Below are 14,132 nucleotides of genomic sequence, written 5' to 3' on the forward strand. Positions count from 1 at the left end.
CCTCCGCCACGCGTAGAGGCCTGCCGGGGCCAAATTTTGTTGAAATTAGGTCACGCTGACGGAGGAGTATTAGTTAATTTTACGTTTTATGTAAAATTATGCACGTATGCTGCTCAGTCGCAACAACAAACTATCCTTGTTTCGTAATTTCATCGCCGAATTCTCCCGTGAAATTTTAATTTTATTCATATTACGGGTACTATTCCACGCGAGTGCCAAGCTCGACTGAACCAACGATTTTTAGGAGACTGAATTCACCGTTTTCAATTTTCAGTTTCGGTGAGTTCAATCTCTGTTAACATCAGGAAGACTTGGCCATACCCAAATTGACCTACGAGGCGAAGTACATCACGACATCCATATGCTCCTCCCACGTTCTACACTTCTACCACGACGACTAAGTGACGAACTGTAAACATAATGCATCTTCTCATACATGAATGCTGAGGCAAAAACAGCCGAATTTCCTGTAACACGACCGTGTGTTTAAATTTGGTTCAGGTTTTAATAAATAAGAAGGTTCCGTGGTGTAGTTGGTTATCACGTCAGTCTAACACACTGAAGGTCTCTGATTCAAACCAGGGCGAAGCCATTATTTTTCCAAATTTCCTTTTTGCCGCTGCTGAAAAAAACATCAAGTTCTAAAACGAATCAATGAAAACAATAGAGCTCTAAAATGAATCAGCATTTCTTTCTCCTCATACCAACACTTCCGTGATTTGGACTTCGTCTCAGAGTCTCAAACTATCGGCGAGCACGCTGCCCTGCCAGGTTCAAAATCCTCATGAACATAACATTTGTCCTCCTTTGGTAAGCATCAGGGCAATCAAATAATGTAAGAGATAAAGAGTTACTCTCATTAGAAGGTAGGCATGGGTAGCTAATCTATTCTTTCTCCTTTTGTTCATCACTCTCCTCCTCTTTTTCATCTAATGAGCTTTCAGGTTTAGCAATTTCCTCTTTCATGGGTTCCTGCAAATTGTGGATACATTTTTGTGAATAATTGAGTCTCTCTTTATAATCAATGATATACGGAGTAATAATTATTGCTGAAATTTTCTGTGCAATAATCAAGGATAGAAGAGACATAATCTTTAAGGTTATGACAAGCAACACAAGTTTCATAATTTTTAGACATGAAGGATTCTATTTCAGAGGCTCCCATAAATAAGACAAATTGTTCTACTTCTTCGAATCCAAGATGAATATAGTTATTCCAATGATAGTTCGAAATTAAAACTTCTTCACTAAAGCCACATTGGAATTTAAGATGTTTAGTATCCTGTTTAGAGCAACAATTTATATCATGACGTTTAACCAAAATTTTAGCAATTGTATCCAACTTTTTCAACATGCCACTCATTAGTTTTCCCGTATATGATTCTCTATACTTCATAAATAATTCTACAAGTTCCATAGAGTATAAAGCAGGTCCTTCCATAACAACAATTTTTAGTTTTTTTGAATTTTCAAATTTTTATGGATTTTCAGATATATAGGAAAAATAAAACAAGACAAAAATAAACTAAACAAAAAAATGAAATAAAAACAGCGAGAGAGGTGGAGTGTACTCCCCAGGTAAACTTATAAGTAGAGTTATGCTCCCCGGCAACGGCGTCCAAAAATAGTCTTGATGAAATATAGGGGATCGCAACAGTCTTCGAGGGAAGTAAAACCCAAATTTATTGATTCTACACACGGGGAGCCAAAGAATACTTATAAGTCTTGACAGCGGAGTTGTCAATTCAGCTGCACCTGGAAAAGCACTAGCAACAGGGTGATGTGAAAGCAGTGGTAATATGATGCGGCGCCAGAAAATAGTTGGTACTACTTTAATGGCGTGTTGACAGGGAAATGTGATGCAGCAGTAATATGAGAGCAATAGTAACACAGCAGTAGCAGTAACACTGAGGCAATAACACTGAAAAATATCCCAACGTGTAGTTGATTGAAAAGCAATGATGATAAAATAAAGGACCGGGGTTCCCGGCTATCTGCACTAGTGTTAACTCTCTAAATAACAAGTGTTGGGTGAACAAATTACAGCTGGGCAATTGACAAAATTGAATTTAGCATTAAGACAAAATATCCAGTCTATTAATATCGTAGGCATGTTTTCCATATATATTCATACGTGCTCGCAATGAGAAACTTGCATAACATCTTTTGTCCTACCAGCCCGTTTGCAGCGGGGCCTCGAGGGAAACTACTGGTAATTAAGGTACTCCTTTTAATAGAGCACCTGAGAAGAGCATTAACACTTGGTGAAAACATGTGATCCTCACATCAAAGCCATCCCCTCCGGTTATACCAATTCGAGATCACTTTGGAGCCTCGGGTTCTGGACAAAGACATGTGCATACAATTTGTAGATACAATCTAAACAACAATTATAGAGCCTAGATCTAAGACCATGCCACTCGTGCACTAGTGACAAGCATTAAACATAATAATATTGCAGCAACAAATACTTCACAAACTTATAAGATATGCTGAACATAATGATCAATCCATCGGATCCCAACAAACACAACACCGATTACATCATATGGATCTCAATCATGTAACGCAGCTCATGAGATCATTGTATTGAAGTACATGGGAGATAGTACCATCTAGCTACATCCAAGAACCCATAGTCCCTGCGGGAACTACTCACAAACCATCAAGGAGTCGAAGTGGAGGCGATGGAGTCGATGGTGATGGCTCCGGGGGCACTTCCCCGTCCCGGCAGGGTGCCGGAACAGAGACTTCTGTCCCCGGAAACTTGGTTTCGGTGATGACGGCGGCTACGGAACTTTTCGTGGACGGAGGGTGATTCGTTGCGGAGTTTTTAGGTCAGAGGGGTCTTATAGGTGAAGAGGCGAAGCGAGGGGGTGCACGAGGCGGCCATACAACCCCCAGGCACGGGCCAGGGATGGCCGCTCCTGGGCCTTGTATGGGCGGCCTGTAGCCCCCCTCCGGCTCTCCTTCTGACTCCCGGGGTCTTCTGGTATATTAGAATTTCTGTGATTTTTTCAGAGTTTTCCGAGCACTTTCATTTTTGGACATTTTCTGCAATAAACATACATAATAAACAAGAACTGGCACTGTGGCACTTGTTAATAGGTTAGTCCAATAAATGTCATAAAATGATGCAAAGTGCACATAAAACACATAGGAATTAATCTTGAGACTACCCGTGTTATGATGATTGCTTCCGCTCTTCCGCCGCATTTCTGGGCTGAGGCTGTCGCTACATCGACTTACCTCATTAACATGCAGCCTTCTGCTGCCCTTCAAGGTGGCATTCCTCTCGAGCGTCTCTCTGGTAGTTCTCCAGACTACTCGACTCTTCATTTATTTGGTTGCGTTTGCTATTTCCTCCTACCTCCTCGCGAATGCACCAAACTGACCACTCAGTCTGTTGAGTGTGTTTTTCTCGGATACAGTGATGAGCATAAAGGCTATCATTGTTGGGACCCTGTTGGTCGTCGGATGCGCATCTCTCGTGATGTCACATTTGATGAGACGCGTCCCTTCTATCCTCGCCCCACCTCTGGTACTTACCCGGTGGATGATATATCTTTTCTTCTATTTCCTGATGCACCTCCCGCTGTCCCTTCTTCTCGACCTCTTAGTTCGGACGCGCCCCCTTCGACCTCGGCGCCATCCTCTGTTTGAGATATGCCCAAGAGGCAATAATAAAAGTGGTTATTATATATCTTTATGTTTATGATAAATGTTTATATACCATGCTATAATTGTATTAACTGAAACATTGATACATGTGTGATATGTAAACAACAAAGAGTCCCTAGTATGCCTCTTAACTAGCTTGTTGATTAATGGATGATTAGTTTCATAATCATGAACATTGGATGTTATTAATAACAAGGTTATATCATTATATGAATGATGTAATGGACACACCCAATTAAGCGTAGCATAAGATCACGTCATTAAGTTATTTGCTATAAGCTTTCGATACATAGTTACCTAGTCCTTATGACCATGAGATCATGTAAATCACTTATACCAGAAAGGTACTTTGATTACATCAAACGCCACTGCGTAAATGGGTGGTTATAAAGGTGGGATTAAGTATCCGGAAAGTATGAGTTGAGGCATATGGATCAACAGTGGGATTTGTCCATCCCGATGACAGATAGATATACTCTGGGCCCTCTCGGTGGAATGTCGTCTAAATGTCTTGCAAGCATATGAATAAGTTCATAAGAGACCACATACCACGGTACGAGTAAAGAGTACTTGTCAGGAGACGAGGTTGAACAAGGTATAGAGTGATACCGATGATCAAACCTCGGACAAGTAAAATATCGCGTGACAAAGGGAATTGGTATCGTGTGAATGGTTCATTCGATCACTAAAGTCATCGTTGAATATGTGGGAGCCATTATGGATCTCCAGATCCCGCTATTGGTTATTGGTCGGAGAGAGTACTCAACCATGTCCACATAGTTCGCGAACCGTAGGGTGACACACTTAAGGTTTGATGTTGAAATGGTAGAACTTGAATATGGAATGGAGTTCGAAGTATTGTTCGAAGTCCCGGATGGGATCCCGGACATCACGAGGAGTTCCGGAATGGTCCGGAGAATAAGATTCATATATAGGAAGTCATTTTATAAGATTTAAAATGATCCGGAAGATTTTATGGAAGGTTCTAGAAGGTTCTAGAAAAGTCCGGAAGAAATCAAATTGGAAGGCTGAGTCCCGAAGGGACTCCACCTCCCATGGCCGGCCAACCCTAGTGGGGGAGTCCAAGGTGGACTCCACCTAAGGGGGCCGGCCACCCCCCCCACATGGAAGGGGGGAATCCCACCTTAAGTGGGAGTCCCACCTTGGGTAGGTTTCCCTACTACATGGAAGGTTCTTGTGTTGGGGTCTTATTCGAAGACTTGTAGTCCAACACTTGGGGATCCACCTATATAATGAGGGGCATAGGGGAGGGGGCCGGCCACCCCAAGACCACAAGGTGGCCGCACCCTATAGTGGCCGGCGCCCCCCTCTCCCAAACCCTAGCCGCCCCCTCTCTCCTCCACCTCTCCCGCACGCTTAGCGAAGCTCCGCCGGAGTTCTCCACCACCACCGCCACCACGCCGTCGTGTTATCAGATTCAAGGAGGAGCTACTACTTCCGCTGCCCGCTGGAACGGGGAGAAGGACGTCGTCTTCATCAACACCGAACGTGTGACCGAGTACGGAGGTGCTGCCTGATCGTGGCACCGTGATCAAGATCTTCTACGCGCTTTTGCAAGCGGCAAGTGATCGTCTACCGCAGCAATAAGAGCCTACTCTTATAGGCTTTGGAAATCTTCAAGGGTGAGTCTCGATCATCCCCTCGTTGCTACCGTCTTCTAGATTGCATCTTGGCTTGGATTGCGTTCTCGCGGTAGGAAATTTTTTGTTTTCTATGCAACGAATCTCTACAGTGGTATCAGAGCCGTGTCTATGCATAGATGGTGATGTATACGCACACTCCTTTTCCTGTAGACAGTGTTGGGCCTCCAAGACCAGAGGTTTGTAGAACAGCAGCAAGTTTTCCCTTAAGTGGATCACCCAAGGTTTATCGAACTCAGGGAGGAAGAGGTCAAAGATATCCCTCTCATGCAACCCTGCAACCACAAAGCAAGAAGTCTCTTGTGTCCCCAACACACCTAATACACTTGTCAGATGTATAGGTGCACTAGTTCGGCGAAGAGATAGTGAAATACAAGTGGTATGAATGTATATGAGCAGTAGTAACGGCACCAGAAAATAGCTTGATGCTACAACTGGCGTGCAGTCAATGGTGGTAATATTGCAGGAAGTACAAATGCAGTAGAACAGTAAACAAGCGATGATTGCAGTATTTGGAAACAAGGCCTAGGGATCATACTTTCACTAGTGGACACTCTCAACATTGATCACATAACAGAATAGATAAATGCTATAATCTACACTCTCTTGTTGGATGATGAACACCACTAATTGTGTAGGGCTACGAGAGCACCTCAATGCTGGAGTTAACAAGCTCCACAACATTCGATGTTCATATTTAAATAACCTTAGAGTGCATGATAGATCATTGCAATTACACCAAGTACTAACATAGCATGCACACTGTCACCATCACACTATGAAGGAGGCATAGATCACATCAATACTATCATAGCAATAATTAACTTCATAATCTACAAGAGATTATAATCATAACCTACGCCAAGTACTACACGATGCACACACTGTCACCATTACACCGTGGAAGAGGAATAGAGTACTTTAATAACATCACTAGAGTAACATAGATGAATAGTGATACAAAACTCATATGAATCTCAATCATGTAAGGCAGCTCATGAGATCATTGTATTGAAGTACATAGGAGAGAGATTAACCACATAGCTACCGGTACAACCCTTAGCCTCGATGGAGAACTACTCCCTCCTCATGGGAGACAGCAACGGTGATGAAGATGGCGGTGGTGTCGATGGAGAAGCCTTCCGGGGGCACTTCCCCGTCCCGACGGCGTGCCGGATTAGAGACTCCTGTCCCCTAGATCTTGGCTTCGCGATGGCGGCGGCTCTGGAAGGTTTCTCGTACCGTGGCTTTTCCGTATCGAAGATTTAGGCCAGGGACCTTTAAATAGGCGAAGAGGCGGAGTCGGAAGGTCGACGAGGCGGTGACACCATAGGGGGCGCGGCCCACCCCCTGGTCGCGCCAGCCTGGTGTGTGGGGCCCCCAGGGCTCCCCTCTGGTGGCTCTCGGGTGTTCTGGAAGCTCCGTGGAATTTTAAGATCTTGGGCGTTGATTTCGTGCAATTCCGAGAATATTTCCTTACTAGGATTTCTGAAACCAAAAACAGCAGAAAATAGGAACTGGCACTTCGGCATCTCTTCAATAGGTTAGTTCCGGAAAATGCATAATAATGACATAAAGTGTGAACAAAACATGTAGGTATTGTCATAAAACAAGCATGGAACATAAGAAATTATCGATACGCCGGAGACGTATCAGCATCCCCAAGCTTAGTTCCTACTCGTCCTCGAGTAGGTAAACGATAACAAAGATAATTTCTGAAGTGACATGCTACCAACATAATCTTGATCATACTATTGTAAAGCATATGAGATGAATGAAGTGATTCATAGCAATGGTAAATACAATGGTTAAACAATTGAATCATATAGCAAAGACTTTTCATGAATAGTACTTTCAAGACAAGCATCAATAAGTCTTGCATAAGAGTTAACTCATAAAGCAATAAATTCATAGTAAAGGCATTGAAGCAACACAAAGGAAGATTAAGTTTCAGCGGTTGCTTTCAACTTATAACATGTATATCTCATGGATAGTTGTCAATGCAAAGCAATATAACAAGTGCAATAAGCAAGCATGTAAGAATCAATGCACAGTTAACACAAGTGTTTGCTTCTAAGATAGAGAGAAATGGGTAAACTGACTCAACATAAAAGTAGAAGAAAGGCCCTTCGCAGAGGGAAGCAGGGATTAAATCATGTGCTAGAGCTTTGTAAGTTTTGAAATCATATAGAGAGCATAAAAGTAAAGTTTTGAGAGGTGTTTGTTGTTGTCAACGAATGGTAGTGGGCACTCTAACTACCTCGCCAACCAGACTTTCAAGAGCGGCTCCCATCACTACTAGGGAAAGGCCCATTGCCGGCGCACCTAAAACGCCCATTGCCGGCGCACCACGAGCCCGCCGGTGCGAACGCGCCGGTGATAAATGGGCACTGCCGGCGCACCAGGTAGTGCGCCGGCGATATGTCGGCTACTGCCGGCGCACCACCCAAGCTTCGCCGGCAAAGATATATTCCACCGGCGCACAATCTGGTGCGCCGGCAGTAGTGCTTCCAGCACTGGCGCATGCCACGTGCGCCGGCAGTATGTCATTTAGGTGCGCTGGCAATTAATTCGAAAATTCTTTTTTCCAGCTTTTTTCCAGCATATTACAATACATATTTGACAGCAGTATATATTTACAACGCAGTTCATATTTATACAGTATTACATGCAATATGAGAAGCACATAGAGAGCCAAGTTGCATTTCGGTATCAGTACACAAATACGCAAGTCTCGTTTCGGAATGTGTTGATTCATACAACACATGTGCATATGCAACACCGAACGACGAAGTTTCACAAAGTTAGAAGTCTTGGTACATAGTCGTCACAAGTATCGTCATACACCTCACAATGTAGGTCCTAACCTAAACTAGAATCACATAGAACATGACCAACATGGTCATGACCATCATCACGAAGGCCATGGTCTTCATCCGGTTCCTCCTCATGTCCCTCATCTCTCCCGCTAGATAACGGGCGTATCTTCCTTCCGCCTCCACCCTAGTGGGGTATCCCTTGTAGATGTTGCCGCTGAAACGGTGCACCTGTCTCCGACAGTCCTCCCAGTCGTCGTAGACTCCAGGAACCCTCCCCTTGTACACGACATATGTCGTCGGCATCTCCATTCACAAGACAAGTAAAACGTTAGTACCAATGCAATGAACAAGTGCCAACTCAAATAAGAGACAAGTAGTATGAACTAAATAGCATGTGCCTCATACTTTGTTGGTCGAAATAAATAATAACCTACAGGGATGGGGTCAGTGAGGCTAGGTAGGATGCACAATAGATTGATATTTGTGGCCATCACACCAAGCCTCACTGGCCCCACCCCGGAGTGTACAAGTGACCGAACATTTTAATCATCGGCCAATGTAATTAAGAAGTGCGAACTCAAATAGAAGACAAGTAGTGCGAATTAAATAGCGTGCCTCATACTTTGTCGGTCGAAACAAATATTAACATCCAGGGATGGAGTCAGTGAGGCTAGGTAGGATGCACAATAGATTGATACTTGTGGCCGTCGCACCAAGGCTCACTGGCTCCACCCCCGAGTGTACGATTGACCGAACATTCTAATCATCGGCGAACTCCAAATACGAGGCAAGTAGTGGTCGAGTAAATGCAAATAATTATTAAGCTATGTACGCCATAATCTTGAAATATATAGCAAAGTAAATGAAACTACGTACACAGGTTCACATGCCCATGCATAAACCTAAATAAAAGCACCTAGTCGATTCTATGGGAATATATAGCAATTATTACGATACGGAAGTTCAAGGACATATCGTTCAAGCTTTAGCAAGTGTTCCCGTCGTAGGATCAGGTTGTACGCCTAGGGGGGAATGGACGGCAGCCCTCAAGCGAGTTGAACGGCCTCTCATCACGCGACATCTCCAAGCGGAGGTCTATCTCGTCATTAGGTGGTAGACCATAGCCGTAGAAGAACTCGCTGCACCTATTGTTGACATCCTGCAGATTATCGTGCAAATGAACCGCTGGATGCGCCCCCACTTCTTTCTAATCACTCTATCAGGGACATCCGCCATGTTTGCAAACCTGTTTCTGAGATTCTCTGGCAGCAACATGTCATCTGCGTACTTTATGTACTCCTGCATCTGAAGGATGGCGTACCACGCGTCCATCCCATTGTCGGGCATCGATCGCTCGAGGCAGGGAAGTTGGTTGTGTGGGTTAAGACCAAGCCTCCTCGGGATTTCCTCTCTACTTTGAGGGGGCCTGCCTTGTTGGCGAAGCCGGTGAGAGCATCATTGAGAAGGGCCCTGATGTGGGAGTAGTCTTTCTTGCGGTCCCTACCCGAGTCGAGATAGACTGCATGCGAGTGTTGCGGGTGCACGACGATGAGGGTGCAGAACTTGTCTCTGCGGAAAACACACGGATTAACCTTTGGAAATGCAAATGGAGATATAGGATAGAATGGTGATGGGGGACTAGCGAGTGATTACTTACTCGGGAAGTAAGGGATGAGAATGGCGCCCTTCTTAATGTTCGCCAGCATGAAATCCTCGACCTGCTGGGTGGCAATCGCGCGATCCCCAGGGTTGCAGATGATGCTCTCCCGCATATAGAAGGGGTCCATTATCGCGATGGTCGGCGTCCCCTCCTTAACAATCTGGGAAGACAAGCTAAGAGCAACTAGGCGAACCACACTAAAGTGGAGCGCTTGCATGCGATAGATGCTGAAGATGTCGTTGAACCGGATGAAGCACAAGTCCGCGGGGTACTTCTCGACGAAGTTCATGCCAGTTGGCACCTTCGCCACGAAGAGAGGGTAACCAGGATCTTTTGATTTGAGAAGAAGGTTCTCCACATGCAAGACAGTCTCATGCAAGCTCCTCATATCCGGGGTGAGTTTCTTCACGACATGCTCCGGCAGCATCGGTTGACCCAAGTGATGCAGAGGTCGCCAATTGTTTGGCAACTTGTCAAGGAGTGGGACCTTGTCCTTGGATTTGGCCGCCGCCTTGTCTTGGGCGTCCTTCTTATTTTGCCTCTTCCTCTTCTTGGGTTGTACTGATGGACCCTCCATCGCCGTAGTGGCCGTAGCACGGAGTGTGTTTGGGCTCAACATATTTTTGACGGCGGCGGTGGCGACCTCCTCAGGATTTTCCTCCTCAGCCGTTTCTTGAGAATCGAACAGCTTCTTGGAGCACACATATTTCAAGCCCGGCGCATCCTCATGGACAACTTGTGAAGACGTAGGAATATCCCATTGGAAGTTGTCACGTTCGTATTCCTCGGCCTCTGGCGCAGCTGGCTGTTGTGGTGGGGCGCCGACCTCCGGCGCAGCCGGCCGTTCGGTGGGGCGATGACCACGGCGCCGCCGGCTGTCGTGGAGGGACGCTGACATGTGGCGCCGCAAGGTGCTTGTCTTTGCTTGCCGTCGACCCCGAGTAGGTGTTGATCCGAATTAGGGTCTTCGGCCATAGCAGTACCCAACCCTTCAGTGAGGCCAGATTCAACGGGCTATCGTCATTGGCACCATGCGGTTGATTAGGAGGAAACAAATCCTCATAGCCCGGTAATGCCCGATCCACTTCAACCCGGTAAACGTCATCCGCCATATCTCGTGTGTGCCACTTCTTATCCAGGGGCCGAATGATGGACCCCTCGCGACGTCTTTGAGTTCGTCGTTTACTCTCATCAAAAAGGTGCATGGCGTCGAGAGCGCCTGCGAGAACATGTGTATGGCGTTAGAGAGAGGGCAAGGATGACGAAACTAATATATTAACTTGATGTACACATTAGTTAATTATCGTGAGGGCGTTGAGCTCGGCTAATGTCGACGGGCCAGCACATGCGGCGGCGGGCGTGCAAGTGACGGAGGGGCTGCTACCCGGCATGGACGGTGAATCCCTAGCACCAGCGACATTGCCGGCGGCCGGAGGAGTCTCCATTATAACATTGTCATTGCCGGCGGACGGCGGCACCATCGAGTTGCTGCCGTTGAAGCTAACCACTTGCATTTTCGGGGGGGGGGGCTTGTTTGCCACCCTCATACCACGCTTGTAGAGCGTTGAAATCTGCTTGGACTCCAGCGGCGACTTCAGCTTTGACTTCAGTGTACGAGTGTAGCTTTGAGTTGCGGTACCAGTTGCGGTACCAAACCAGCTTGGACTTGGGCTAGGATTGACTCCCTCATTTCCTCCGCCTCCCGCTGCTTCCTCTCATTACGCGCATTTTTATCGGCCGCAGACGACAAGCCATAGTGACCATGCTTGTAGCCTGTACCGGCGCCAGCCACACGGCCTCTATGCGGCCTTCTCGTCGGTGAATGCTCATTAACGATGTTTAGCGCCCGTACGAGAGGCTTGTCCCAGGCTACCCTGCCCGTCGACGCCCGGGACGAGGGAGCCTTCGTCACCTTGGGAGCCTTGAGAAAGTCTTTGTCTTTCTTCTTCCTGCGGAAGAAACGCGAACCATTTAGAAATGTTGCTACTATTATATGAACGATACTTGATCTAATAAAACCGGTAAATTGCTTACCAGCTTTTTTCTCCAACGCCAGACCTTCCGGTCGTTCGTGAACCAAATTATGTCGGTTACGACCTTCGGGTCCGTGACAAGTTCCCCGGTTAGTTTCTTCTTATGGTACCGGGACCTGATGAATCTTCTTTCAAGCGGGTCCTTGTACTTGAGCCAGGGGTTCTCAATGCCGGCATTTACATACGCCTCGTCCTCCTTCGCCCAATAGGGCTCCTTTCCCTCGTACCCACGGCTCCCAAGGTTGTGGTTGCCGATGTTAAGCTCCCGCATTTCCTTCCCCCACAACTTGCGATTCTTGGTTGCTTGTAGCTCTTCATTGGCCACAAAAGCATCAAAGTCCGCCTGGGTGACATGCGGAAAGGCGGAGTGGACCTCTTCGAAACCTTTGCCCTCAGCAATCAGCTTCCGCACCATGTACTTATAGCTGCTGAGGTGTTTGGTGAACTTCAGGAGGGCTTGTGAGTTCACAATGTTGTTGGTTTGATGACTGGAGGCGTAGTCGCCTAGGAACTTGTATCGTGCGTGCAACCTCGCAATGAGCTGGGCTCGCAAAGGCGCTTTGCTCTCAGCTTGGAGGTCCGTCTCGTTGAGATTGACGACCTCTCGGAGGATACATGCCAGTTGGTTGCCGTACCCCTTGGCAACATCCTTAGGCTCCACCGGCAAACCACTGGCGGGGTCCACCTCTGTGACTGTGTCTCTGCCGGTGCCGACCGTGTTTTGGCGCCTTGCCTTCCGCGGCCTCTTGGCTCCACTTGTCCCGGTGCCACTACTCCCAGCGGCGCCGCTAGGATCGTCGCCGGTTGCCTCATCGCCGCTAGGCTCGTAGGTACTACCCCCGGCGGCGGCGCTTGCCTCGTTGCCGCTCGGCTCGTCGGCACTACCCCCAGCGGCATCCTCCATCTCATGGTCCTCGTCGCCGCCAACACCAGCGGCCTCGGCATCCTCCTCCGTCCTAAAGAAGTGCCTATTGTAGTGCTCCTCTAACTCTTCTTGAGACGACATGGTGGCTTGCACTAATAGAAGATGAAAAAGAGTTAGAATTCACGGAAAAATTCGGCATGACCTTTGCTAAAAATTGGTCATGCCGAGTGCTAGAATTGCCGGAACGGAAATGAATCGACATTCCGGCACTCAATAGCAACTCAATCCCTGCAAATGTACAGAAATGCAAAAAGAAGACCATATACTTTAGCACCATTTCATTCTTGATCATTTAGTGTGGAGAGCAGCACCATTGCATCAGCATGCACAGCACCATATACATCAGCATACACAGCACCATATACATCAACGTGCACTTAATCATTTCATATACATCATCATGCACTTAACATCAGCAGCACCATGCCAGTAGCATGCATTTCATTTTCAAACCAGAGAACAAATTCAGTAGCATGCATTTAACCAGAGACACAAAATCATTTTATATGCATACTGAATTCCTGACACAAAATCATTTCATAGCACTTACAGTAGCATAAAATAGCACTTGTTCTTACAGTAGCACCAGCTATGTTTAACAGTGTACATCAGTTGACAGCATCCATTTAAAACCAGAGAATGAACATAGCACTTGTTCTTTTTAAATGAACCAGAGAATGAACATATCACTTGTTCTTTTTAAATAAAGTAAACCTACTGCTAGTGAATAAATGTGAGGCATTTTATGTATTCAAAAATAAGAAGCAAATACCAATGAATTTTTGCATATCAACCAATGAATTTTATATATCAACCAATTCTTGGCAGTAGGCATTTAAATGAAGAACCACTACTGCATATATAGCAGCAGTAGCAACTGCTGCTATAAGTGGAATTAAAGTGGAATTAAAGTGACATTCCTTCACCTTGTACATGCACTGGCCAATTAACTAAACAAAATCAATTTTCATTTTAGCTACTGCAAGTAAAATCAATTTAGAGCCAAACCTCTATTTCATTTTCTTTTTTTGGCAGTAGGTAATGATGCATTTTCATTTTGAACCAAATTAATTTACAACCAGTGAGCATGCATGAGCATTTTGAACTAAACAATTGAGCATTTTGAACCAGTAGCAATTTATGGCAGCATTTTTGCATTTCATTCTTGTTAGGAGCATGAGCATGAGCAAGCAATTTTGCATTTCATTCATATTATTAGCATGAGCATGCAACACCTACAGTGGCAGCAATTCATTTTGTATATCAGCATTTCATTCTTGTTATTAGCATGAACCAGAGAATGCATTTCATTAGGCATTTAAATGAACCAGAGAATGCATTCTTGCTATATAT

Source organism: Lolium perenne, chromosome 4 (assembly GCF_019359855.2).
Source record: "Lolium perenne isolate Kyuss_39 chromosome 4, Kyuss_2.0, whole genome shotgun sequence".
Taxonomy (NCBI): Eukaryota; Viridiplantae; Streptophyta; class Magnoliopsida; order Poales; family Poaceae; genus Lolium; species Lolium perenne.